We start from the raw sequence: 25,369 nt of genomic DNA on the forward strand, positions 1-25,369 counted from the left end.
CTGGAGAAGAGAAGGCTCTGAGGGGACCTTATAGCAGACTTCCAGTACTTAAAGGGGGCCTACAGGAAAGATCTGGAGGGACTCTTTATCAGGCAGTATAGGGGTAACACTTTTAAACTGAAAAAGGGTATATTTAGATTAGATATTAGGAAGAGAGGGTAGTGAGACACTGGAAAAGGTTGCCCAGAGAAGTTGTGGATGCTCCATCCCTCGAAGTGTTCAAAGCTAGGTTGGATGGGGCTTTGGGCAACCTGATCTAGTGGAAGGTGTCCCTGCGCATGGCAGGGGGGGTTGGAACTAGATGATCTTTGAAGGTCCCTTCTAACCCCAACCATTCTATGATTCCATGTTCCTTATCTTAGGTCTAAGAAATGAAACAGCCCCTAAAATTAGCAAAAAGTTGTTTTGTTCTCCTTGGAAACTTTAAATATCAAAGAGACAACAGCAGATAACTAGAAATATGATTCCTATTTAGTATGAACTTAATTTACTGGGATTTGGACTGTATGAATTAGAATTTGACAACGCAATTGTAAGATTTTAATAACTTCATGGTTTCTTGATTTATGCTTTACACACACACACAAGGTCTTAGGAAAGATATTAAGTTGATTACGGTGTTAGAAAAAGCAATCTTAATGCTAAAAATTTACAGAAATTGCAAGTAGTCGATCCTGTACAAATCTACATTTTGGTTATCTTCTTTTCAATGGCAAAATAATAAATAATGCTTCTCTATTTGTCTACCAGTTCCCTCTCCACTTGCATTGTAGGATAAGATCTAAAATACAGGAAAATATATTAAGCAGACAAAAAAAAAAAAGATATAAACTTTCAAACCCTTGAAATTGGTAACTAGAAAAATGTTCTGTCTGAATACCTACAGATTACTTGGATGGTGGAAGAAATTAAATTAAAATGATGCAAGATTTTAGTATTTTGCCACTGCAAGTAGATAATATTGGGAGGGGGGTGGCTTTAGGATAAGTAAATGTTGCAGTTTCAATCTGAGTAGTCCCAGAAGCTATTTCTTAATGAAATAAGATCTATACCTAACCTGATGTGAAGGAAAGGAGGTTTTATAGAATGTGAAAATATAACTCAAGTGGAAACACACACTGGAAATATTTTTTTTCTCACTGTATTTCTTACTGTATTTCTGCAAGTTAAAACTGTAACAATTGTCATATTATTAACTAGGTTAGAAAATTTTCAATATTCTCTTTCTCTGGGTAGAAAATAAGTTTGATAAGACTCTGTGTGATTCTCTGTCCTTTTGTTGTTTATTATGCACAGATATGGATTTTCTGATTGGGAAGAAGAGGTGCATGTGGAACAAATAGCTGGACAATTGCAGTACTGCTGTTGTCTTGATATTCTCTTTAAAATTCATCCCAAATAAAAGTAAACATTCTGCTCTTATCTGTTTTGCTATTAAACCACCTCAACATTTTTTCTGCCTGTGTCATCTCAAAACATGCCAGTATTAGTATTACACTTGATATATAACAACTTAAAATTTGTATGAATCTTTTGTTGACCCTTGTGAATTATATAAAATTGCTATTTAACTGTGTTGTAGGCTTAGAATTTTGCAAATTCCACACTTTTATACATAATGAATACATTGCAAATATATTGATCTAAATTTATAAATTCAGATGGTTAAAACCCGATGCCACTAAATTTCCACAGTACAGACATAATGGTGGTTGCAGATGAGGGCCCATAGGCCTGCCATGGAAAGCCTCACTGATATTTGGTTGTTTTGTTGTCACCAATGAGATTAAAATCTTTGCTAAAAAATTAGTATTGATACGTCAGGAAAAGTTTAAAAAATGCTGTGATCCTTGAAGAAGTTGGGTGAGCAAAAACACAGTTTCTGAAGAGTGTGTTATCTCTCTACCTCTCTCTTATTAATGCTGAAATAGTTTCTATATGAAGGAAAATGACATGAGATGTCATCTCATGCAGGAGATCCATCCCTCCATTTTAGACATATTAGACTTGTTTTATGAATTTGGTTGTGCACTTGGTCCACTGCTCTTTCTTTTCTGTTGTTATAAAGTCTGTTTTCTCCTTATGTTTATAGATTATAAATAATGTAAACAATATTCATTGTTCCATGTTGTGACTCTAAGTTAAGACTGCTCCAGTGAAAACCAGTGTCTTCCATTTGAGTGTAGGAGAACTGCACAACCTCACTTTGAAATAGATTTGCTAGTTTGACCTGTAAGAGGTAACGCCTGAAGGATGTAGGAGGGGTAGGAGGTCAGTCTGGATACTGTCACAGGTAGAAATTTCAACTGCTCTGTAAATTTAGAATTGCTCTATAAGATTTTTTTTCTGGCCAGGAGAAGAATTACATTTTTAATGTGAGTTTCACATTAAAAGGAACATCCAATCTTCTATAGGATTTCAGCTTATTAGGGAGTCAACATTAGTACTAATTCCAGATTCTCTCTCATTCATATACAGGGATTTTTCTTTAACTCTAGGCAAAAATGAATGAAAGCTCAAAGCATGAGGGTTCTTAGACCACTGGTGAAACTGAAAGTTGGAATTATTATTCCACAACATAGGTTGTGCTGAAATCTCCCGTTCCTCAAAATCTCCAAATTTATAATTTCCTGCAGTCTAAAATCTAATTCTGCTTTGAAGAAAACTATCAGAAAACCTTCCCTTACCTTATGCAGTGAAACTTTCAAAGTAGCTATTCAGAATGTTAGTATAAAATACCTATTGAACTGAACTGTCCAAAACTCAACTATTGACATATTGCAGTCCATCTTTCTTAACAAATCCAAGCAAATGAATAAAGTATCAAATCACCTCAACCCAAAATTCAAGTTTAACTGGGGAAATAAAAATGAGACAGTTTTTTCCTGAATTCTGAAACACAGCTCTCACCTTAGAAAATGGCTGTCAGTCACTACCCTGTAGTAATCACCAGGGATTTCTACATTTAATGTGGGAACACCTTATATTACCCATAATTCATTTATTCACATGTAGTAACATCCACTGACCAGGTCAAGACAGTTTCCTTTTGAACTATATCAACAATGCTTCGATATGCTTCTGTCAGATAAGCATTCATAATTTGATCACCAGGACCTCATTTCAATATTTCTCTTGAGACTAAACCCCCCACTTTTCTGAAGTCTAAGTGCTTCATTCTCCCATGGGCTTCTTTCTCTTCAGCCCATCAGCCTAAACCGTCTGAGAGACCACATGCCTTTGCTCTGTCTGCAGTGTCTGTTAGCTTCAGTTAAAGCAGTGTTAGGCCAGTGCTTAGTGGTTTTGAAAATCCCTTTTGAAGGGAATTTCATTCCACCTGATCGATCCAGCTTTATGACAAAGGACCAGCTTCAAACGCTGTATTTAGCCCTCTTCAGTTGTACACATGACCACTGAAACGATGAGAAGCATTAAACATTATTATACTTTGATGTAGAGAAAGCATTTGACTCCATTGAATGGTCCTGCTTTTTTTTTTTTTTTGCTTTTTTTTTTTTCCCCTCTGCTTTAAAAGGTTCTGGTTTGGAGTGAATAAGATTAAATGGATAAAGCTCCTGTATATTTGAAAGCATAGTTTAGATCAGCTATGCTTTTTCTAACAAAACCAGTTACCTTACTTTGCTTCCACTGCTATAGAATGTCTTTCTGAGTATCTGTCAGAACAAAAGATTCAAAGGGCTTCAGTTTGCTGGTACTGCCAACCATGCTTTTCTACAATCTGATAATCCACTCAGCTGCTAACCCAGCAAACTTCGACTTTTCACAAATGCACCCCATTGATTGGTAGAGTGATTTGTTAACTGATGCAACGTGCAAAACCTGCATCAATATTGCCTGCTTTCCTCCTAAATTAAACAGATTTTGTAGGTAGGATATATTAATAGTAATACTGTCGATAGGTAGCTATCTGAGGTGTCTTTGCAAAAACTGTGTCATTAGAGAGCACATTCTGCACTACCACTTTTTGTAATGCTCCTCTTAAGTTTTGTTTACGTAAAACCAGAGGCTATGGGGTATGGGCAGAGAGGAGAATTTTGGCTGTTGTGGGAGTGGTACAGAATGCGGAGGATGAGAAGAAGTGATGAACAGGGGGACAAAAGGGAAAGCGCAGAAATATCAACCAAAAGAAAAGCCAAGCATAAAGCCTAATGCTACCTGAATGTTGCTGTCGTAGAAGCTTGAAATGATACAGAAAGAAACAGTTTATGCTAGCAGAGGCCACAGCAGCAATGAGGAAAGCTCAAGTGTTTTGGGGGGAAAAAACCTTTCAACTATCTGGTGAAATCCTGAAGGCTGAAATGTCTTTGAGGACTGTTGAGAAGTACTTTTTTTCTTTCCAAATTTGTGGGCAAAATTTTTGGTGACTGCCATTGTAATTTGCTGCTCTAACACCATAGAATGGCCGGGGGACAGGGCCATTAATCTTGTGCACTGAAAAAAAAAAATAAAAAATTTTCTGGTGGCTATGTTAGTTATTATTTTTTCTTTTTCACAGCATTAATGGTAATTTCTTTTTTTCTGAAGGAGTTGGCAACAACTTTTGCCATATAAGGATAAAAGAAAGTTAGAAAAATTAAACTCTTCAAATAAACAATCTCCTCATGAGTTAAAACTGCAATTTATTTAAAATTTAATGAAATGTTTTTTTAATGTATTTGTTGTATTTTGTCACAGCAGCAAGGGTATACATAATTTATATCTTGTTTATAAGCCTAACAAATGTGTTTTCCAGAGATAAGGGGTCTGTTTCTAATACCAGTTATTCTTTGCATAGCAGAACTTTCCTAAAAGGTTTATGAACATTACTTATGATTATTTGTTGATGCTCCTGGTTTTTTTTTAATTGTAACCCCTGCCTTGCATGCCAGAAATCCTAATGCTTATTCAGTTCACTTGATGATCAGCGAAGATCGGTTTGCCTTCAGATAATTCCACAGACCAGCAGGGAATTCAGCATCCTGACACTGGCCCGTAGATGTACAACTCTGTTAAGTAAGAAACTCTAATGCTTAATTACTGTTTACAGATATTTAGGTATCAAAACCCGGGGTACAAGATACTTGTCACTGAATTTACACTGACATTTTTAGCTTTGTATCTCGGTAGTTTGCAATCTAATCTAACATATTGCAAATCCAAATGCCAAAAGGCTTTTATCAAATTGCACTATGTGGGCTATTGTAGCTAAATTTTCTAAAGGGCTTAATTTCTCCTTAAGCATTGTAATAAAGTGCCATATTTTAAGGAGAACCAGCATTGAGAACTGAGCTCTTGAAAATACACATACAAGTGCTCGTTGTACAGATTAAACTGGGTAAATCATGAATGAAATCTTGGCCTCACTGAATTCAACGGCAAAAATACTTTTGATTTCAGTGAAGTCAGGATTTCACTCAGCAGAACGGAAGCATTTTTAAAAACTCTGCTTGAAGTTCAGTCTCTGCCTCTTACGGGGAGAAACAAGTTGCTGATTATTATAGTGTTATCATCCTTTTTTCTTTTGTTTTTTTTTTTTGCTCAGCAGTGAAATAACACCCACTGGTGGCAAAATAGGTTTTAGAATTATCACTCAGGGAGATGAATGGAGGACTTGCGTGCTTCACTCCTAGATCTACTTTTGTTGCCGGCCGAACTGTCAGCTCTCACAGGCACCACGGCGCGTGTTTCCTTTTGCAGTGTTTTCTTCACCACGATAGATTCCTAAGTGTAGATTTTTCTTCCAAACGAGAGCTGATACTGCAGTTACATGGACTGATTTACCACACTGCTGGGAGCTAAGCTGAAGTGACCCCAGCTTGCAAGACGCCCTCTTGGTGATCTGCAAAATTAAACCTCTCAGGAGCCAAGTGGCCTTGGGAACAGCCAGGAAGTTTGTCTGTGCTCTCTCTTATCTTTCGGGTTTCTGTGTACAGAGCTGGTTTAGCGGTCTGCCTCGTAGTCCCTGATGATTATAAACAAGCCTCTGTGTATGCCTCCAGGTGATTTTTGCTTGGACAGAGCTGATACCATTAGAACAAGTTATGCTTTGTGGCTGAGAGAGTGGGCTATTAGATTTGGACCCAGAAGGGGAGAAAAAAGTTATTTTTCCTCTTCCGTCACTGAATTCCTTTGTGAACTTGGGCATATTAGTTCATCTCAATAATTTCCCCAATGTGTAGAAAGGGAATAATGCTTCTTTATAAAAAGAACTGCTGGTTCTTAGGTTACCTCAGGTAGGCCTGTGACAGAACATGTTTTGGCTGAAACACTGAAGTATATGGGAGGAGAAGTGATAGTTCTTGGAGACAGTGGTAACAGAGGAGATGTAGAGGCAGCAGTTCTTGTCCTTGTCACGGACTCTGCAGATAACTTTGAGAAAGTCACACATTCTCTTGTGCTTTAGTTTCCAGGAGTGTTCCGTATTAAACAATGGTGTTCTGAGGACAAATTAATTAACTGTTTTGAGGCGTTCATCTACTAAAGAGACTGAAAGTAGGAGAAAATTTCTCTTTTGCCTCTCACAAAGCAAAGGTACTCTGGCCTATGAAGTAAGATGAGAAGTACAAGTACAAGTAGAGAAGCAGGGCAAGGGTTCTTTTGTCATCATTGCTCTCTTACAGAGTGGTCCACAGTATGCTAAAGTTCCTTCAGAAATTACAGCTGGAAATTAGCTGCCCCAGTACATATGAAGCTAATATCTAGGGTAGAAGAACATGTTTCCAAACCTTTTTGAAAAACCGGGCTTTGTTTTTAAAATAGTGATGAGTTATATAATGATCTGATTTATATGAGAAATTTGCAGCTATTTAGATATTTTAAAAATTGTAATGAAAAATAAAAACATATTCCAATGGAAAGCAAATGATCAGCAAAACAAGAAGTAATGGAAATTTGAGGAAATAATGGAAATGTATAAATAATGGATCTCAAAGATTAGCTAGGGAGCTAATTACATGATGTAATTATATTTTTGAGCCAATTAGCAAAATTTGTGATGTGTTAGTTGTTTCATTTAAGAAGATAAATTAATGATGCAAACCTATACATATACAATGAAAGCATACAAATTTGGGGTTTTCTGTACACAGCAGGAATAAAACAACAGAAGAAATGTTTTTGTTTAAAATTTCAAATGTCTTTTATCTAGTCAGACCACTGTTTCATGAGCTTGGTTCATCTGTCTCTACCATTCACCGAATGGCAGTTTCTTTGCGTTTCTGCTGTTTTTCATCTTTCACACTGTTGTTAAACTGCAATCCAGTTAATTACCCACCTAGAGTGTTATTATTAATATCTAACTATTAAGACATTATCAGAGTGTTAGGAAACCCAAGTCTGCACAGGATCTGGTCTGGTTGTCCCCATGGTGTCCTGCTAGCGCATGCTACGATATGAGGAGCATGTGAAAGGATTTGGATTTCATGAGTTGTGTTTTCCATATGAACTGCTTGTAGGTTGCTCTAATTCAAAGTACAGGACAATACCCAGGTAAAGTAACCGATTTACTGGAGAGGGACTGTTTACAAGGACAAGTAGTGACAGGACAAGGGGTAATGGCTTTAAACTTACAGAGGGTAGCTTTAGATTATATATAAGGAAAAAATTCTTCATCATGAGGGTGGTGAGGCATGGGAACAGGTTGCCCAGAGAAATTGTGGCAGCTCCATCCCTGGAAGTGTTTAAAGCCAGGCTGGATGGGGCTTTGGGCAACCTGGTCTTGTGGAGGGTGTCCCTGCCCATGGCAGGGGGTTTGGAACTAGATGATCTTTGAGGTCCCTTCCAACCCAAACCATTCCATGATTCTATGATTCTGTGAAAGCCTGCCTCCAGGTTGGGGGTGGATGGGATACCAGCACATGCATTTGTTTAATGCATTCAGCCTTCATGAGCCAGCGATTCTGCTCCAGCATGCTCCAGAGGATGGGACACGCACACATCTGAATGCGTGGTGGTGCATTAACATGTTTATGATGGGTGAATTTGGGTTTGAGAATGGACTTGGACAGCTGTTTAAATGGTGATTTGGACTAATGTCCTGTCACAAATCCCGTTGCTTGGATGGGATGTGCTGCAGCAAAAAATTGTGTGTGTGCGGGGAGGCTGTTTGTCAGCAGAAGAGGACTTGTTCCAGGTTACCTTGTTCTCTGGGAGCTGGTCAGAGCTGTGCTGTCTGCAGACACCCCCTCCTTGTCCAGGCAGCTCTGACGAGGCCGTGGGTTCTGCATCAGGGCTGTGTGCACGGCGCCGGCTGTCTCTGGGACGGCGCTGCCTGGCCCCTGGCACGTTTGCATTTTTGCAGTTACTGCTGCAAGAAGGAGCATCTGACCACTCCCTTATTTAACAGAGGAGGACCCTTGTGTTCAAAAGCTTCTGTAAATACCGAAACAGTCCAGAACAGAAATACTTCAAGGCTGCAATAGTGTGATATAAAAGTATTATTTACCCATTTATTTTCTCAGAAGGTTTATGTGGAAAAAGTTATGTGGCTGCAGCAGTTTCTCAAATGACTCTCAATATAATAAGAGTAAATTACTGATGTTTGGCTAAAAGGTTTTTAAAAAGAACGGAGGATTTTAGATATTCTGTTAATTTTTTCTTAGTATTACAGTCACCACATAAATCTGTTAAGACTGCCTGTGCTTTCCCCCGGCTGCAGAAGGTTGCTTAGCAACCTTCTTGGTTTAGTCATGTGATAAAAGTACTAGGATGCCAAAAAAAGTTCACATTAAAATTATAATAAAAAGAGGGAGGGGGTACTTTTCACTTACAGGGTATACTTTGCAAAATGACTGACTAGGTAAAAAGAAAACTAGATTTTAATAACCTCAAAATTTGTTTTTACTTTGCTCAGATACTTGAAGTACAAACATTCACCAAACCCCAAATTCCAAGCTATTTGTTCTGAATTTTTTACAGACAAATCCACTCCAGACTTCCAGTGTTCAGAAAAACACTCTACTGGTTGCACTACAGTGCGATCCCCCTTGATAACAGGATAAAATTGCATGTCTCTGCAAAAAGAATTAATGGCATTATGACATTTACTGAATACATAAAGTACTTAAACACATCAGAAAATATGTGACTTTGCAAAGGACTTCAATTTTTAAATGTCAAACTGTCTTTAAAGCAGAAAGATTTTTCCAAGCCTCTTTGGATTCCTAATACAAAACTTAGTACAATCACTATCTACTTTTTTAAACAATTTGTTTTTCTTCATAGAGTTGATGCAGCCTCCATCACAGAAATTTGAGCCAATGTTATTGCCTGTTGGATGTAATCCCACAGAATTTCAGCCAGCAAGGGTATAATAAAGTAAGTTTTGGTTTTCCAAGCTCACATCAGATGAAGAATTCTTGATACTTTTTTCTTTTCACTATGTTAAATATTTAACTCCCCCCCCCCCCCGCGAAAGATAAATTCACGTGTTTATGAAGAACTTGGTTAAAAATTCTCATGTTTGTGTAGATAATGATGTTTTAGGGTAGATGGAGACAGAGAAAGGAAAACACATTAACATTAAAGGTCTGACTCAAATTTCCTTTGCTGAAAAACTTAAATTCTAATGGAGATTATGAGCAAGAGGATGATATTTACTTTTGAAATGATTCAAACATGTAGTTTCAGAAATCAGATTCATAGTAAAGTATTAAAGAACTATTGTTTTTCTTTTTGTATTGTATTTTGGCTAGGTACAGCCACATTGTGACTTTTCCTGTTCTGGGAAAAATTCCTTCCCCATTCGGAGATATCAACAAAATAAAAAAGACTCTGACAGACGTGTTGATTTGCTGTTACAGCCATGTGAACTTTTAAAATGGAAATTCATGTTGCTAGGCTGGTGCCTCCATTACCTTGTACAACTTCGCTGTTAATTTAGAGACGTTATCCTGTTCTTTTCTGTTTCCTAACCCCACTCACTGAGCTGTTCATCAGTGCTCCTGGCTTGTGCTGATACCTGTTCTCTTGGAAGCAGAACACAATCATTGCCTTGCTCTGCCCAGTGGGAATATTTTTCCTTTCCTTACCTTCATTACTCTCAGTTAGTCAGTCAGTTCCCTTTGTCCTTGCTTCTGCCACCTCCCTGTTGGAACAAGAATGTATTTTCCCGGCTGGTGAAAGGATGTGAATTGCTGTCCTAACCAATGCCTTGCACCTGCCTGCTGAGCCTACTCTGAATTTCCAGGTAGGCATATATTTTCCAGATACATATAATCTTTTATTTAATGGGATGTTACAGCATCATTGTTTTCCCCTTGCATATGTCTACAAATGCACATTTGTGCTTTTTAAAAATTTAATATCAAGAGCTCCTTTTGCAAAAAATCTAATCGCTGAAATCTGTGAGAGGCAACTCTGATAAACAGGAAGACAAAGGGAAAGCTGACAACCAGGGTTTATAAACATGCATTTATTTGTTATTTGAGGCAAGGAGGACTAGTTACAAGTCAGGAATATCCCAGAAGCTTTATGAGATACTGTTTTCTTTTTGCTTTTCATGGTTGAGAACAACAGTTCACTTAGATGAACAGGAGTCAAGATAATTGACAGAAAAAAATACTGCAGGAAGACCCCTCTGATTTGCTCTGCAGGATCAAATATGGTGATAACTGAAGATAGGAAATCCCCTGACTTCTCATTTCTTTCTCATACTTTATATGGGCAATGATAGTAAGGTGATTATCTGTGATTTAGGAACATTGAAGAAAATATATATTTCTTATAAGCTTTATGCCACCTGACATTCAACCAATATGTTTTGTTTAGTTAGCGTAATATTGATGAGTGGAGTAAGAATGGCATAAGACTATTAATTTGCTGGTGGGTGAATTTTAGTGGTTTGCAGAACATGCAAAGTTTTTATTAACACTGCCTAAAGCTACAGTGTGCATTGTTACCTATTAGTTCACCTTTATCCTTCACATAAACAGTCAGGAGAACTGAGTGAGTGTTTAAAAGGGCAGGACTTGTTTGTTGTCTCACAATCCAGTGAAGATGCACCTGTGGGGAAATTACATGAGAGCAGACCCAGCTTTTCAATTTATGAAGTTAAAGAAAGCTTTGTCAGAACAGTGTGTAGTTTCATAACACTCCATTGAATATATTGGAAGGGGCTGGAGGGGAGGGGAGGAAGAGCATATACATCACTGACATACTTCATCACTTCACATACAGACATCACATTCAATTAAGTAGAGAGCTCTCTGTCAACAAACTTGACACGTACATCTAGGCAGTGTCACCAACCCCCAAAATCAATATTCAAGTTATGATGGACTGACAGCTTACCAGCTGAGTGACTGTCCCCTGATTTTACCTATTCTTGCTTCAGAATTGTGCAAAGTCCTTGTAGTATGAACAAACAAACTTAATTAACTAAGAGATATGGCTGAGTACAAACCAAGAGTCAAAAATTCATACAGCATTAAACCCCCCGCCCCCCCCCGTTAATGAAATTCAGATCATCAAGAAAATAAAGTATAATGTTGTTAAGGAATCTGAAAATACAAATTCTCAATACCCTAGGAAGTTAAGTTGCATTTTTATATAATTTATCCAGATAAATACAACTTCCATGTAGCATTGAATCAGAATTTACCAGTGCTGCCATATTACTACCAATTTTCTGGTGTACAGTATACCTATAAAAGGAGGAGAATATGCAACCTGTCATTTATAATGTTAATTCTGTCACTGTATTAAAATGTTTTAGGGGTTGACAGTCTTATCGTGCTCAGGACATTTCATGTATGAGTAGTCTAATGGAAGTATGTACATGTACATGGTGGCCTTTTTTTATCTGAACAGAATAAACTGGCCTCTAAAATTTGAATATTTTTTTGTGAAGATAAGCTCCAGAATGAGCTTATCCTTATGGATCCTTATTTTGGTAACTTGGTCCTACTTCAAAATATACATCAGTAATAGCAATTATTTTGATTTGGCAAGTCTGAAAACGTAATATTGGGTATTTCTGCTGTCATATGACTGACAGGAGCTTTGGTATTTAAATTTCAAAGTGTTCATGGGAGATGCACAAAAGAGCACTAAAGCATCCTTATGAAGTAGCACAAAAAAGGTCTGATATGTGTTATTTATCATCTTTACACTACAAATGGCTCAGGTATAACACCTACTGGTTTAAAAATATTGCCTTGTAAAAGGGCTACTCACAAAATCACTGAATGGTTGAGGTTGTAAGGGACCTCCTGAAATAATTTAGTGCAAACCCCCTACTCAAGCTAGAGCAGGTTGCTCAGAAACATGTCCAGATGGCTTTTTAATATCTTCACAGATGGAGACTTCACAACTTCTCTGGGCAACCTGTTCCAGTGTTTGACCACCCTCACAGTAAAACAGTGTTTTCTTGCATTCAGATTGATTTTTGTATTTTTTAATTTGTGCTGTCAGTGTGCACTGCTGGGAAAGGTCTCGCTCAGTCTTCTTCATTCCCTCCCATCAGACTTTTGTATACATTGATAAGATCCTCCTGAGCCTTCTCTTCTCCAGGCTAAACAGTCCAGCACGCTCAGCCTTTCTTCATAGGAGAGATGCTCCAGTCCCTTAACCATCTTAGTGGCCCTTTGTTGGACTATTTCCAGTATGTCCATGTCTCTCTTGTACTAAGGAGCCCAGAACTGGACACAGCACACTAGGTATGGCCTCGCCAGTGCTGAGTAGAGGGGAAGGATCACCTCCCTCAGCTTACTGGCAATGCTCTGCCTGATACTGCCCAGGAGGCAGCTGGCCTGCTTTAGTGATAGGGCACACTACTGGCTCATGGTCAGCGTGTTGTGCACCAGGATCACCAGATCCTTCTCAGCAAAGCTGCTTTCCAGCTGGTCGGCAGTTAGAAACAAGCATGTACCGATCCTCATGCCCCCACCTCCATCCCCCCTGTGCCACTTGAGGTGGGGAAGGAGTCCAGAGTGAAGTTGAGGCTAGGAAAGGAGGGAGGAAAGGTGCTGTTTTAACGTTTGCCTCTTTGTTTTCCACTGCCCGAATCAGCAGTTAAATATCCATTTTGATTGGCAACAAATTAAGTTAAATTTCCCAAAGTTGAATCTGTTTTGTCATTGATGGCAATGAGAAGAAATCTCTCTGTCATTAGCTTGAACCATGAGCTTTCTAATTCCTTTTCTGTTTTCTCCCTCTGTGCTGCCAGTGGCAGGGTAGGTGTTTGGCCACTAGCCAAGGCCAACCCACTACAATCATCTGATTCCTCCCCATTTCATATCATCTGCAAACTTGCTGAGGGTACAGTGTCCCATAGTCCAGGTCATTATTGAAGAGGTTTAACAGTATTAGCTCCAGTATCAACCCCTGGGGTACACCACTAGTAGTCTGCCTCCAACTGGACTTTGTGCCAACAATTAAAAGCCTCTAGGCTTAGCCATTCAGCCAGTTTTCAATGACCCCACTGTGCACTCACTTCATCAGCTTGTCTATGGGAATGTTATGGGAGACAGTGTTAAAAGCTTTACTTAAGTCAAAGTAAATAATATCCACTGCTCTCCTCTCGTTCACCAAGTTAGTCACCTCATTGTAGAAGGCTAATGGGTTGATCAAGCATGATTTCCCCTTCATAATTCTATTCAGACTGCTTCTGATCACCTTGTCCTTCATATATTTGGAAATGCTTTTCAGGACGATTATCTCCATCACCTTCCCAGGCACTGAGGTGAGGCTGACTAATCTGTAGTTCTCCAGTTCTTCCTTCTTGCTCTTCTTGAAGACTGGAGTGACATTTGCTCTCTTCCACTTTTCCAGAACCTCTCCCAGTCACCATAACTGTTCAAAGACAATCAAGAGTGACCCCACAATGTCATCAGCCAGCTCCCTCAGCACTTGTGAATGAAGCCTCTCAGACACCATGAGCACATTTATGTACATCTATTTTGTTGAAGTGCTCTGCACTTTCTGTTCCCATCACCCACCCAGGCTTGCCTCCTCCATGCACAACTTCCTTACTTGTTTGTTGAGGAACCAATCCCTCATCTATCACTGATATACTATAGGTATACTACAGTGATCCTTTTATAATATAGAATTTACATATACTGTTTTCAAGGTATATCAGAGACATATCATTTGACAATACTTCAAATTCTGTGTTTGCTGTGAATTTACTGGTTAGTTAATGAACTTAGAAGAGAATGAAGAATAGCTTTGCTTTTTGCAGTTCAAAACAAAATTTTTACCATTAAATGAGTAGATGTACCTGGTTTTCTTTCCTTTTTTTTTTATTTATTTTTTTTTATTGTAAACACTGGTGTTTCTAAATGCTCTTTGGAAGGAGGTTTTAAAAACTGAAATAGAAGTTAGAAAATTGGTTTAAATTTTACCTAAAGATTTTCCAGAAAGGTTAGTTAGGAATATTGCTGCTATTTTGATCCAAATTTAATTTTGGCCTAATGTGCTTTGTGGAGAAAGATAAGACTTTATAAAACTGATAGTGTTTCAGAAGAGACTTTCTTTGAAAATAAACTAATAATATCTCCACAACAGTGACTGTAACTATTGGATAAGTGAAAGAGGAATCCTTCAAAATATTTTCACAATCTTCTACAAATAACATGCTACTTAAACATCTAGCTTTTATAGACCTCTCCCATAGGTTCTACACATGAAGTAAACGTGATGCCAGGTTCAAGAGTTATTGGACTAAGTTCAGCCATCCAGACAGAATTTTGGACTGAGAAAAAAGTTAATATTCAGTGATGATAATATTTGGTTTCTGATCAGGCACCCACTTTAAACCCATTAGAAGCAAGAAAAAACTAGAGTACATACCAAAGTGCAAAGTACACAGGAGGAGCAATAAAGCAAAATGAAGTGACAATTTCTTGATATACTGGCATTTGGTTATCAAGAACTTTCAAATACTATTTTATCCAATAATATGGTATGTAGAATAGTTTATTATTTTATTTTATATTTTAGCCATTGCAGTTTCTTGTAACTGTTTGCCATAAAATGGCTAGTCTTTATTTTTCACTTTTCTTCGTGTACCAAGTTGGAATTTTGCTGTTGCTTGTTGCTACACTGTTGAACTGAGACTGCAGCTTCTTTCATTAATGCATCGCATAGCCTTTGTTGTTTACTTGGACTCATGATGAAGATCCGAATGTCTATATGTATATACAAGATGATATACAGAAAATACCTGTATTCATTTTCTAATGCAGATTTTAATGAGAAAATAGCACAAAGAAACATCTGCTTTCCATAAGTATTATTCCACTCTTCAATAAACTGACATTTGTTACATTTGTCACCTACAGAGGAATAAAACCTATATTTGATTGTCTCTAGGAAAGTCTTTAAAAGAAAATATTTTTCTTGTACTGTTCTACTATCCTGCTAATTTAGCAGCCAGAAGGAGTTTTATGGTCTGAAAAGATGCAAGCATATTTACTAGAGAGACTTCAGGAACACAAATTTGCAAACATTTTGCACTCACTTAAGCTTCAGAGGAACAAAATGTACTCTAACAAATAAAGCTTTTAAAATGTTCCCTGAACACAGCTCCTTTAAATTTTCAGTAAGGCTGCTGCTCCTCCAAAATAATATTCAAACAGAGTAAGTCAGATTTACTGAGTGCTATTTTAAATTGAAAGCAAAGAGGGGAGATTTTTTTTCTTATTGTAAAGTTAAAGACAGGTACACGAAATAACTTTTCAAGGTCAGACAGCAAGTTGCTGAACTGGGCACAGAGTCCAGATTTCCTGCTATGCAGTCTTGTATATCACCTAATAAACCACAGTAAACCTTTTCCCAAAGCTGAGCTCATTAGTTTGGAATTATTAGTGCTGTACCATTTACAAATAAAATCTACTTCACTTTTGGGTCAAGATGTGAAGGTTGACATTGTGATGGAAGTTTGCTTCAGAGCACTTGATCAGGATGAAAAATCAGATGAAGTCTTCTTTAAACGAGTCAGAAGCCTCTGGCTCTTACAGGGGAGGCTGTGCTCTCCCTGGTGTCTTCTGGAAGGGCAACAGAGCAAGACATAAGGAACCTAGATTTCTGGAGGATGTCAGGGACAACTTCTTGACACAGGTGCTGGATAGGTTAAGAAGTGATGTACGGATGGATGTGCCATTCACAGACAGGGAAGAACTGATCAGGGATAGAATAAATAATGGTAACATTGCCTATAGTGGCCATGAGATAGTGGACCTAAAGATCCTGAGGTGAATGAAGAAAATGAGTAGCAGAGGACTGACCCTGAAATTTAAGAGAGCAACTTTCAGATTACTCACGGAACTTCCCTTCCCCCTCCCCGCCTTCTCCTTCCCCTTCCACTAGAACTGGCTCCATTCCATGAGTGGAGGTAGCCAGAATTACATGGTAGGAGTAAGGCTGGAATACTGATAATGGAGACCAGCAAACCAAGGAATCTGAGGCTGCGTAGGATCCTTTCCAGACAGTTGTTTTTCAACATCTGCTTCCTCTGGTACTGAGTTCAGCTTAATCTCATGTGACGATTTCATCTGATGAAATGTAGATTGTCTCTATTTGATTTAGTTTTTGAGATTCTGTTTGTACTAGAGAATTCTATAGTTTTATAATAAATAATGTATTTAAACTTTGATGGCAGTTTATAGGAAGCAAACTCTCAGTAACTCCTGAGACTGCTCCTTTCTAACAGTGTGCATTGTGCCTAGTATTTCTTTGCTGCAATCCCATCTCAGCCATGCTTTATAAGGACCATGTTCCTTCTCATATCAAAGCATCCTTGTAGGAAGTGGTAACACATCATGTCCTACCATACAGATGGAAGAAAGCAGTGAGCTAGGAAAATAATATCAACCCTATTGTGGGGTAAGGAAGTCAGAAAATCCAAATTAGTCTTGCCTAAACCCAGAAGTAGAAGCAAATAGCATGATACATACATCAGATGTGTCTTGTATTCCACTCTCTCTCCATTTATAGCTTGCAGAAGGCTACAGGCTGTTGAGAACAGCATAGAACACATCTGGAATATGTGATTTTTTTAATTTTTTTTTTTTTAACTGGAATCTTCTTTTAGACTTTGAAAATATTTTTTTGTGGAGGCAAAACAACTTTTTGCTTCTGTGCAGACCCACATGAAGGTTTGCATGATCAAAGCCAGGAATGGCTTTTCTCTAACCTGTAGTTGCCAATTTGCATAACAGCAGTGGTTGTATGGAAGTCTTGACACAAAAAAAAAATCGATCCATTAACATTCAGAACACACCTGCACGCTGCTTGAGTTAATTTTTTTTTTCCTCTAATGCTGCACCTGTACACACACTACTTTCTTTTTTCACCAGTGGCTTTTTGGCATAATAGCAAAGCAATGGAAATATTACCTTTGTCATAGAAAATGTGTGGACACTGTATATTTTGTCAAAGCCAGAAAATACTGGCCCTGTGGTAGGAGACAAGAAAAAAAGAAGTACAACATGGTGAAGCAGTAGGTTCCAACTCATTGGAGCTCACTGTGTTATGTGCTTGAAAGGCTTTAGGAATACTAAAAAAAATAAACATAACCATGTTTGGGAAACTCAGAATAGGAACAGCTGATGTCCTTACCTCTCATTTAAATCCCTAAAGGCAGTACTGATTAGTTCCTTGCCAATAATTTGTTTATTTCCAGGCATTTTTATATTTGTCTTTTTTTTTTTACTCCCAAATTTAAACGTTTGTAAAGAGATAACACTGATAGGTGGTGAATGGGTCCCACAGCAATGAGTTTTAATTCCTTGCTCTTTCATCATGTTTTGTTTAACTAGAGAAACCTAAATTCATCTTCCTGCTGTGAACAAATGTTTCTGCTCATATTGCTTGAATTTTGGCAGTGATCTTATGAAACAGGAGACTGAGGTCAAATGCAGAAATGATGCAAGAGGCTCTCAGGCTCTCTTTATTGGTCTGGCTTAAAAGCAGTAATCTCTTATATCCTTTGCCAATTCCAAAGCATGGAAGTTAAAACAAATAGCACTCCCTTGAATTTGAGTTAAATTTCTGCAAATGCCTCATTTACATGCAGATTTAACCATGAGGATTACTGCAACATTTGCTATATTTTGCACCTCTTCTGAACTGTGACTTCACCATTTAAATGGGATGCCGAAAAAATTTCTTCCTTCATCTAAATGGAATCAGTAACTTCACTAAAAAGTGAGAGCATGTAATGGTATAGAGAGAAAGAGACAGGATGTAAGATCATGTTACTGTAAAAAAACAGAGTAGTTGACGCACTTGAGTCATATCTAGTAATAAACTATGCATAGGCTGCACAAAAATTAATAGAATATATGAGTAATATATAGAAAAGTGAGTGACATGTGTATGGGAAAAAAGTTTGAAGGGAGTCTGACTCATCTGGAGGCAGTCATCAAACTCTTCATGGCAACAACACCAAAGGTACAAAATCATACAGTTTATTTAATAGAACATTAAATTAAAAACCCAACCAGAGAAAGATGTGGCAGATCTAATGCATTAAGCAAATTAGTTTTTTCCCAAGAAACAATAAAGTGAGGATCCACTTGAGTCACAAATAATTTTATTTACATTTGGTTTACTGGTCTTAGACAATAACTTGACAGAACAGAGGACAGCAACTGATCAAGATGCTCAGCTATATGCAGTGCTGGAAGCTTCCGTTTGTCAGTGAAGTGCATTCTTCAGTTGCAGAGATCTCCAGTATCTGCCAAGAAAGAAGGCCACAGGCAGGGTGCCTGCACAGGCGGTGGCTTGTAGTTATAGTAGCAGATTGCAGTAAGGCTGTCTCGATTACCTAGTGCTGGTACTGGCTTGATGATGCAACCTCACTGGTGAAAAGCAGTCCCAGAGTGAGGACTTCATGACACAACAATCTAACAGGGATTTTTTTGAGACTTGAGGAATCTATGACTAAGACTCCTGGCTATTCCAGCTCCATTAGAAACTGTTAGGCAGGAACTAGGTTTTGCTTTTTGCTGGCTTGCTTATAGGGAATATCTACCCTTAAAATTATTACCTTTCCCCTTCCAAGCAATTTGTGACATGACCAAAATATGGTGCTTGATTTATATCACATCTTTACAATGCACTTTTGTTGGCAGTGATTTTGGGGGTGATTCAGCTCATACTGGGCAGCAACTATAAACAGGTGCCCAACTAGCCAGGAAGGCAGCTTCTGCCTGTATGTGGGGAGCTGATCTTACAAGGCTGTTTTTAACGTGAAAGCAGTCAAGGATATTCTGCCTGTGGCAAGGTCACGCAATGGCATTGAATTTCTTTTCTGTGATAAGGGAAGACATTTATTGACCATTAGAACAAGTGGATGAAGGGTAGGAGGATTGTTTGACAGATACTTTCAGGCATATTTAGATTTCATGCCTGCAAAGATTTGCAATAGCTGGATGGTACATCTAAACAGTATCCATACAGAAAGTAAATCACTTACAGTCAACAGTAGCCAGGTCTCCAATGTCAAAATATCAGGCAAGAATTCTTGCATGTATTGGATCCTTGCATGTATTTTACGTTTTAAACACCATAGGATGGAAGCTGGCTTGTAAAAGGACAAAAAGCCTTAAAAAAATGAAGTAAAATAAAGGAAGGAGAAGTGTAGGAAACATGATATTAGGGAAATGTAGAGAAACGTGGTTAGGAGGCAGGCAGTTTCCTCTATGTAATACATTGAAGGAAGGTAAGTATATTACACATAGGATGGTAATAGGTCATGGTATAACACCAGGAATGAGCTTGACTTAGGCAGAGTACAGGCTTGTTAAGTGTTGTTTATTTCTAAAAATCACCGTTGTATTGGATTTATAAAGTGAACTAAGAATATTTCTCTTGCTGTGCAGAGGCTTGTCTTGTGGTATCAGCAGTCTCTTTGACACTAAAGAAGAATTCTGACAAGTACCCTTTATCTCTACAGGATGCGTTAGGAGAGTAGATTTGAGGAAAGGGAAGGAGGGATGTCATGACTTTTCGCATGGCTCTGTTGTCATAATCACATTGTAAAGCTGCTGACTATGAGAATACTAAGTGAACATACATTATTACTTTCTGATTCTTAAGGCAGAGTAGGAATTTGGCCACCCTTTGTTCACATTCCTGTTCTGTTGGCTGTGACACATTAGAGGCACTAATAAAAAAATGAAACTGTTTTCGTCAGATATTTTTACAGTTGTATTTGTGGAGTTGTTTGGTTGCTGTCTACAGCCGAAGTACAGCAGAGGCATTGCTCCTCATTATAACTAACGATAGTCTGAATTGGGTCAGTCCGAATGCTGCAGGGCTGCATGGGCTATTGAGCAGGGTAAAATACTGCTAAATCTGGTTGGGAAGGATAGAATAAATGGGTTATGTATGTGTTGACTTACAGGCTGCAAGTGTGTGAACAGGCCTAAATACAAGCAATGAACTCGTAGTGAAGTTTTTTTACACCAATTTTCTACATGGCCTGTGATATCTCACTGTGCATCTGGATTACCTTTAACTCACTATTTTGAAAGTTGCTTAGAAATAAGGAAAGGAAGAAAGCAAAGTTGGTGGAATATTTGTGACTGGATTCATAAAGTGGTCTAATTGCATTGATGCTATTTCACATAAAATTTAAAAAAATGAAGCAATCTGAGCCTCCTACAGATGTGTGAATAGAGAAGTAACTGCATAAGATATTGGAATCAAACCAGACAATCTTCATAAAGTAGAAGAATAAAGCTAAGTAGATTGTCTAATGGTAGCCAATAGAAAATTTCTTTTCAAGGTATCCTGAACTGGTAGGCATGCTTTGAGAGCCTTTGCTAGGTTACTTTCCTCAGGATTCATCTGGAGGATTGTTTAATTTCAGGATGCTGGTATTCTATCAATAATGAAATGGTTCTACATAGATATGCACATAGGTAGAGTTTCAGGCAGTAGAACAGCTTCAAGAAAAAGGTTGAGCAGTACGTGCTGTTAAGCTGCAGCTAGGTTAGATATCAGTCAGTGAGAAATGGATCATGATTCAGATCTGAAATCTTTTGCCAGATTTGGTATTTTTCTGACTCTCAGAGAAAATATTACCCACTACTTTGTCTTCTGCAATTTTATTTTTTCAGGATCTCTCCATTTTGGGGAGTTTCTCCCTTTTGACAACCTTAATGTTAGTTCAAGTAAACATAGCTAAAGTAAATTAGTTTATTACCATTCCTTAATGCTTATCCAATAATAATGAAAAGTTGAATCCAGAAAGATTGACTTCCATAACATTGAATACAAATAGCCAAGTTGTCTTTGTTTCTGTTGAGCCAGCTGCAAATGTTACCCAAAGGCTGGAGGTGGTCCTCTGAACCCAGTATTTAAAGACTGTGGGCTCCCCTTAAAGGATATTGTACACCATTAAGAAAATATTTCAGATTTTTTTGTTACTGTTAACCGGTTTTGGAAGACTTTTATAGGCATAAAATTCCTGGATGTAGCAAATATTATGTATTTGGATAACTAATTTAGCTTGACTTCAGAATATGTTTAACAGTCTTCAGAATATATTATTAAAGCAAAGGGGATCTGAATGTCACACACTCACACTCCATAATAAGAAGAAAGTGACGAAGTGTGTTATCACAGTCAAGCTGTTTCTTGGACTTACTTCAGGAAATACAAGTTAGATTAAGTTTCTTTTGGTTACAAGGCAGTATTTTTAACATTGTTTCTCAGACAAAGAAAAGGTTAGGTAAGGGGAGGGGGGGGTACTTCACTGACAGATTTCAGCAGGGACCAGGTCTGATCCTGGGAACTTTCCAAGGCTAAGAGATCTACCTTTTTTATGTCTGTTTTGAGTCTTGAAGATCCCTCAACTTGAGCTTTAAAAGCCATTTGTTCTTCTACGTAACAACAACTACTACTATTTCACTTATCTGTCCTTCTCTAATAGAAACAATCAGTTTGTGCCACATCCCTTAAAAAAAAAAAAAAAAAAAAGAAGAAAAATAAAAGGGGCGAGGGGGAGATGGACAAACAAACCTAACTACCAGAGTGGATTTTCCATTTGGACATATTTTCAGTATGATATACATTACTCCAGTTTTCTCATATAAAGCCACTTTATTTTTCTAAAAGTTGATCTGTGGTCTCTCATAATTCAAGAAGATTAGAAATCTGTAGGGGAGTGGGAACTCTTTCTTTTATAATTGTATCTCTAGCAAAATGTGTTTATCTCTTTTAATCACTACCATACCTTAATTAATCTTTGAATATTTACAATATTGGCAGGCCCAAGACTGCAATGGATTTACTATGTAAATGTCCTGGCTTCTTCTCAGAAGTCTGTGAATTAAAAAGCAATAGATCAGATTCCAAACAGGAAGGTACTAAGAGTAATCTGCCATCAAGATTGATCAAAATTGTCATTTAATATCTGAAATACCTTATTCCATGTTAATATATTCTGAATTCTTAAAAGAATGTGAGTTTTAACTGAATGTAATTGTTCACCTTCAAGTGGATTAAGCTGATCTAGCAAATGGAACATTGATGCTGTTTATAGTATTCTTATTAGACTGCAGCAGAAAAAATGCTAAAAGACATTTCATAAGCTAGAAAACCTTTAACAATTTTATCAAATTTAAAGAGAACATGCATAAGAAGTGTTTCAACTATTTCATATCCCATTATTTGGGCTTTCCACAATGAATGCAGTAATTAACGACCAATGTTATTCTATCATCTATATATAACAATTGAACCATGAAAACTTCGGAATCTTGAATGAACTCTTATCATGGAAGGCATGACGCTATTATTAGTAATTACAGGTCTTTAATATTTTATGTGTCAGAGTAGGTTCAGCAGGCACTGGTAGGATCCAGCAGGAAGCACCCCTGAATTGCTTGTAGGCATTGGTATGGTCCATTGCTAAGGTTTTCCCAACAATGCCTCAGAAAAATCTCACATTTTTGTTAAATATTTGTGCTTGTTCTTCAGCATTCATACAAGAGTTTAAAATGCAATTTACATGCAATTAATGTGTTTAAATGAAATCATAAAGCCAGAAGTCATGTCTATGATACTTCAGACAAATGCTGCGTTAAATTATTCTAGGTTTGCATGTTACTCTCTTTTTTTTTTTCTTTTACTTTGGAAAATGATAATTTAAATCCCTAAGTGGTGTAGAGGACATCATAGAATTTATTTACTGGATATTATGTAGCATAGCCATTATTAATTACCATCCACAGTAAATCTGACTAATGCTATTTGTTCTCTGACTCAAGTTCTACTTAACAGTTTGTTTTTTAAAAGTTTAAGCCCTAAAATACTTTAAATTGAAGACCATAACTTTCATGTTTGAAATATCTCATGAAATCCTTCAAACCATATGATTCATTTTTTTTTACGAAGGCCAATATATAATTAGAATTTGCAGCAACTCTGCAGAAAAAATGTAGTCTGCTAGCATTTAGTTGCACTGTGAACAGCAGATAGAGATGATGCATGCTGACAACATAGTCTTGCAATTACCCTGAATTTATATCAAAATTTATTTCCAAATTTGTTACATGTAGAAGTGGCAGAAGGAAGAAATTGGAATTTAACTTTATATGTTTAGATTATGAATGTTTGACTATCACCTCCTCGATGCCACCATACTGCTTTCCTTGCTTTGATAAGATATTTCAGACCAACAGCTGCACATGTTAGAGAAGGTAAAACATTCCACACGGTAACAACTGATGACCTGGGAAATGTTAATCTTTGCTGAGAGGGCAGTTAAATTTCCCTAAGGAATAGGGAACCTTCTCATCCACGAGAAGAGACTCCCTGACGTTCTTGTTGAGGTAGGAGTTCGAACACTTTAACGAGGCTTGTATGCCACTGCCTATTCAAAGGAAGTTACCTTTGCCTCTCCTTCTTGCTACAAAGGGTTCATGTACATAGCCTGATGGATTTTAGGTTATATATTTTTTTATGATTTCTGAGCAGTATCAGAGTAAAGGTCATAGAAAAATAATCTAAAATTCACCTATACACGTATAAAATATGAAAAGAAAAAAACAAAGCCTAACAAACCTAACACCTTTTAAAAATACTGTTTCCTTCCTGGATTCCTGTCTTCATTGCTTTTCCTTTCAAACTCCTTCTATTTTAACCATGACTGCTTTCTCCATTTGTTATGTTCTTCGACCTCAGGTGCCTGGAAAAGTCCTTTTAGTGCTCTCTGTGAGAGAGCATTTCTTTTTTCTACTAATCCGGGGCTGTTTCTTGGCTCGTCTAACTCTTCTCATCATACATCTCTGTTACTTCAGTTCTTCTTTATTGATTCCAGGATGCTGCTTTCATTATGCTCTTTCTGGTATGGCTGCTGAATTGAAGAACTGGTCTGCATCTCCTGCATGATGCTTTTTTTGGCACAGCCCTGCTAACTCTTGACACACGCTGGCTCAAGTCTCCCATTCAGTGGTAGGTAGGAAGGATGACTGGAGGAAGAACAGTTATTGAATGAGAACAAAAAGCTACTTCTCATTGCCACGCAGTCTTGAGAAATTGGCTGGGATATTGATTTACTGGGACAGTTGTAGGCTTGAGCAGATCAGAACTATTGGCAGCATGAAAGAATGACTGTCTGGAAGGAGTGATCGGGGACAGAAAGTGGAACAGACAGGATTGTAATACTGTAAGATGAGTTTGTTAAAACATATAATAGTCTTCCTGAGAGGACATCTGTGCCCAGAACAATAAACTGTGAACACAAGGACATCAAAGGACATCAAAGGAAAAATGAGATTGGATTTACTGTTATTAATTTCACCCAGCAGTTGTCATCTCCCTTTAGTTATATGAATTTACACGGAAAATAGTTTTCTGCTTCTTTAGGCCTCAAGTCAGCAAAACACTTGAGCATATGCTTAACTCCAAAAGAATTCCACTTGTATGCAGGAGGACTTAGTTATGTAATTCAAGTTGAGGATATAGTAAAATATTTCCACAATAGATGTGGAATGGGGTCTCAACGAGTTCTTTTCATTTCAGTTCAATGCATTCAGGGCAATTTATTTCTGTTTCTTTTTATGTTCCTAGCTCCATTTTAATATTACTACTTGTTTGCTTTGTTATTTCAGAGCTGCCAACTGTCCCAAACCAGCCAGGACCACCCACATTTTAAAAAAAAAAAAAAAAAAAAAAAAGAGGCTAACAATTTTCTCAGGAAATGGAGTTTTCCATGAATCTTTTAGGCCTGTGTGTCTGCAGAAGGCAGCTTTCCCTTTTCTCTATATTCTAATTGGTTCCTCTAATTGCAGGAACCTGCACTTTGCAGCTGCTTTATAAACACTTATGATTTTGAATAAGAAAAATGTATCTGGCCAATGGAGGCAATAGCATTTTCAGGAACAACATAAAACACTTAGAGTTCCACTCA

This window comes from Balearica regulorum, chromosome 4 (genome assembly GCF_011004875.1).
Source record: "Balearica regulorum gibbericeps isolate bBalReg1 chromosome 4, bBalReg1.pri, whole genome shotgun sequence".
Classification (NCBI taxonomy): Eukaryota; Metazoa; Chordata; class Aves; order Gruiformes; family Gruidae; genus Balearica; species Balearica regulorum.